Here is a 5,000-nt window from a genome sequence, read left to right on the forward strand (position 1 = left end):
ACTCTATCTGGACAATTCAAGCAATTGTCTCTTATAGAACCTTGTTCAAAAAATGTAGGTGGCCTCAACGTGATTCGAACCTCTGCGATGCAGGAGCAATGCTCTGAACTGAGGTGTGGTTATTTAATAGTAATAGCAGCAGTTTCACTAGCAACCTTTCATTTGCTAATCTTATTGTGGGGTTGAGAGTTTGCTTTGTGAATTTCCATCCCTCATTTTACAGACTAACCCTAACTTTTTTCTTATGATTTTTTCTCAACTCACCATCCACACACACATAATTTCCCACAAAATACCTGCTGACTAGTGAATGTTCTAGTTAGTGGAGAGGAACCCCTTCTTGTAAGGCGGATTCTAATAAAAACACCATTAGGGAAGCCAGGTACTAAGGTGCAAAGGAAAGAAATATTGCGTAGTCTAATATGTGAGTTAATATCAAATCACATGCCAAAATTTTTCCAGTAATTGCCCTTGCATTCCTTTCTACTTCTTGACAATGAATTATGCAAGATGGTATCAAACATTAACTAGATTCCACCCCTAATTAAGAAACAAACGCTTTCTTTAACTTAAACATTGTCAATAATAATCTCTTGAGTCGCACAGACTAGAGAATTGGAGAGGTGGTTTATAAATTTGTTTTCGACAATATTCCGAGTTCTTGGCCTTTTTCAATGAACGATTTCGAATTTATTTTTTGTTGCACGACTATGACAGTGAAATGATGTATTGTTAAACGTTTCAGTGTGCATGGAAATTCTTAATTGCATTTATTTTATCTTCTATTGGATAGGCCCAGTTAGAGGGCTTATGTTGTTATCATAAGTGGAACCTTAATTTATTGTTTCATGATATCAGCTTGCATCAGCCAAGAATTAGAAAGGAATGCAAGGACAATTATGGGAAACATTTGGTCAATGACTAGTATTGATCAAGAAGTTACAGTCGACCTTAGAATATATTTAAGGAGCAAAAACAAGGTTTAATTTTGTTGTCTCAACAAAACATTTCTGTTCTGTGAGAGTGGTTTTCCTCAGTGGATAAGAACACCTGCAAATTATTTGTTCCTCGTTGAAGAAATTAATTTTGGAAGCACAAATAATCGAGATGTGATTAGTAGACATTGAAGTTGACTGTGAAAACTTAATCATAGTTCACTGTCTTGCAAATACTGTAAAAACTTAAATGCAAGGAAACCGCTTTAAGTCAGTTTGAAACTTTATTTTCATTATTTTGTAACTTAAGGCTGGTTCACATTTGACATAGCGTCATGAGAATTGTTGAACTGGGAAAACACCGTCAAGAATACGAAAATTGAATATGTTCAAGGTTCTTCAACTTTTGCTCTCTGAGTTCATACTTACAATTCTTAATCTTGTAATGCTCCCAGGCGTATGGTCGCTTGTGTGAAGTGTAGCCCTAAGTTTAATTCTATTACTCGGCTACTTTTCACTTCTGCTAACTTTGAATGAAAGGTTTGTAGGGAGTATGGCACTCTTCGAGGAGGGTGAATGACAGGCTGAACAGAGTCATCAAGCTCAATGTGGTACTCGCCTTGCATGCAGCCCAACCCGGTAAAAACATCACAAAACTTTTCAACAATTTCGTCCTTTGAGCGCAGGGCCTGAAGAACACTCTCTACTCGTTTCATTATGTGTGTGATGATGTAACGATAATTTTATCAGTAAAGGAATTCCAAATTTTCGAGTTTTAAGGTGGCTCAAACCAGTTTCAACACTTGAAATAAACGTTCTTATTAGAAGAATTGACACTACAACACTTTGTCACTTAACAGCAATGTTACGGTTCCATATCAAACACCAATTATTACTGAAAAATATTAGTTCATTTTTGTGGCGTAAGAATTTACCGTGGCAACAGGAAAGCCCTGCAAAAACACCCCATATTTTGGGTTTAGCTTCTCATAGATCAAAAACGATTTCGGTGACCCCCATTTTTTATTTCTGAAATGTAACCAGCATACCTGAATGAGACTATTTCTGCAAAATTTAAAAATAGTATGTCGAGAGGATTCAGAGCCACCTTAATATTTGAAAAATTAAGGTAGCTCTGAATCCGCTACACATATTTTTTTCAACTTTGCAGAGAGTTTCATATTGGCCTGCTGATCACTTCTGTGCGATAAAAAATTGGGGTCACCGAGTTTTTTAGATATGAGCAACTAAAGCCAAAATAAAGGGTGTTTTTGCAAGGGTTTCCTGTTGCCACGGTAACTTGTCACGTCACAAAAAATGACTGCATCTTGTTCAACAATAATTGATGTTTCACATGGGACCATAACGTTGCTGTTGCATGATAAAGTTTTGTTGTGTGAATTCTTCTAATAACAAAGTCTCTTGAAAGTGTTGAAACTGGTTTGAGCCACCTAAAATAACGTAACATAGCCCGTTCATAATCTCTTATTTTGGAGGCTGTGTTAATTGCCGGTTTTCACCAAGGGCTCCCAACGAAATATAGTTCAAAGCCACTTAAACATAGCATTGTCAAACGTATTTTAGACGGTAGATATAGGCATATTTTCATCTCCTAAATTTTTTTTATCTGTTTGGATTTCCTAGCTGAAAGTCTAGTGATCCGAAAATTATAGGAATCAAAACTTACCTTTTCGAAAATTTCAGGCAGAAAAAAGGCTTCCGAAAATTCTAGGTGACCTTTTTAGGGAAACAATCCGTTAAAAATGGGCAATTATACCATTTTTCAGATGTTCGAAAATCCTAGGACAGGCAGGCAAGCAAGAAATTTTACAACAAATGTTCCAAAAATTCTAGATCTCAAATCGTCTTCCGAACAGATATTTTCCGAAATTGACGTTGGGTGCCCCTGTTTCACTTTCACACCATCATCAAAACAATTCAACAAATAAATTCAAGAATCAAAGAGATAAAACAAGATGTATATTCAAACAGTCTCACAAAGGTTCAGGTCTGTGCGACGTTACGTGCGGGAGATATTCGAAGAAATGTTTTACTCAAATTTATAAGGCTTTGTATGGAGACGCCATGTTTGCGTCCCTCTCAGGGGCACAAATATGGCGGCCGAAAGCTGACAAAAACATATGTCATCGAGTTTTTCTATAAAAAGCCAGTAGTCGTCTTCTGAGGGCTCATAAACATCTTTGTGAGTACTTATTCTCATACAAGGACTGTTCAAATTGCAAAATCTCAGCCGATAAGTCACTTTTTTAACCCACGTGATAGCATTCTCGACCGCAATTTTAATATATCGTGTCACGCAAAATCTTAGAAATTCAACCTTGCTTTATCACAAGACGAAAAACCCTATCAAACTGAAAATTTGTGAAAAGACAAGTCTTCAGCTGTTCTAATAACTAACTAAACTAAAATCTCAAAAGGATTAATAATTCCTTATTTTTAGTTTTGATGACGTCACGTAAAAACCAAGAATAGCTAGAACATAATAAAAGGAAGGAAAGACGGTAAAGCAACTTTGTTGATTAAATAAATTTCAAACATTGTTACTTTATGTAAACTTGACCATGTATGATAAACAAATTTCGATTATGATCATTACTAGCAAATGATTTGCTTGATGTCTTCTTTCAAACGGTGACTTCCCCTTAGAAGACTTGATGAGAATCAAGATTCACAAGAAACGAGGCCTCGATTGTTCAAAAGGTGGATAACGCTATTCACCGGATAAACACTAGCAACACCAATTGAGTCATCCAGTGGACTAGTAGTGATTTATCCAGTGGATAAGTTGTTGCAGTTCTCGCGACTTGTGGATAATTCTGGTTTCCGGTTTCCGGTTTCCGGTGCTGCCACACCCTAAGGATGCGAGAGCGCGTGACGTCACGTTATTTTGAGACAGTTGTAACGGCCGATTCAACTGATCAAGGAAAATGTTCCATAAAAACTTCAAATCGCGATGTTTCTTTTCGAAAATTCATTTTATGGACAGCCAGATAAATAAAGTTTACTCACCTACTATTTTCTGTGATGTCCTGAGTGATTTGATGGGTTTTTGGGACGCTTCATGACTCTAGCAATAACAAAAACCTAGCGGTATTCTTGTCCTCATGTAAGAAGTGCTCGAATCTCGATGTATATATCACGAATCTTGATGTATATATATCACGAACGATGTAGATATATAAAGACATGGGCGTTAGTAGTCATGCTGTGTATGTTATCACGCATGTTGATGTGTTTAAAACTCGACGGAAAGTATCCCGAATCATGATATATATTTATTTCAAAATTTAAAGTGGTCGAAACTTGTCCATTAGCGCGCAGTCAGTAAAGCAATAATGATGCGTTGCATTGTAAATGACACTGCTCCAGAATATCTGACTTCGCGTTTTGTTCGTCGCTGCGATTTAACTAGTTATAACCTTAGAGAGAATGAATACAAGCTCGCTGGTCCGCAACCCCGTACTGAATTTTATAAAGGAAGTCTTTCTTACAGCGGAAGTGTGTTATGGAACGGCCGTGCCTCTGGAGGTGCGGCAATTGACATCCCCTAGTATATTTAAGGGAAAATTAAGAGACGTAAATTTCGATCGACAAATAATTTAATTAGTGATATTCTGTTTTTTACACACGGCCTCCTTGAAAAGCAGGTGTTTTCTTTTTATTATTTTAGTTTTTAACTTAGTTTTTAGATTAGTTAGGAAGATGGTTTTTTCTATACTTCAATGTAAATGTATACCTGAAGGAAATACCGTGTTTAAATAAAGTTACCTTACCTTACCTTACCTTACCTTACCTATCGGGAAACTTGATGTACATATTGCTAAAGAATATTGATGTAAATATATCAGATAATCTTGATTTAAGTATAGCATCGTTTAACATGTAAATATGAGCTTCGATATTTATATGGGGAATTTTGATGTATGTATTACAGTCTTGATATACATGTACAACCACTTGATATATGTATGTCATTCTTATTGTGTAAATAGCACATCTTAATGTTTTGTCCCTTTTTAACAAGCATATCTCTGTTTGGGGTTC

At 36.2% G+C, this 5,000-nt stretch overlaps 1 protein-coding gene across 1 annotated transcript in view; it reads right to left on the bottom strand.

The window, feature by feature from the left end:
• LOC137992257 (transport and Golgi organization protein 2 homolog) overlaps window positions 1–5,000 on the bottom strand; it is a 17,469-nt gene that overhangs the window by 9,790 nt on the left and 2,679 nt on the right. The window lies entirely within an intron of this gene.

This window comes from Montipora foliosa, chromosome 2 (genome assembly GCF_036669935.1).
Source record: "Montipora foliosa isolate CH-2021 chromosome 2, ASM3666993v2, whole genome shotgun sequence".
In the NCBI taxonomy this organism is placed as follows: Eukaryota; Metazoa; Cnidaria; class Anthozoa; order Scleractinia; family Acroporidae; genus Montipora; species Montipora foliosa.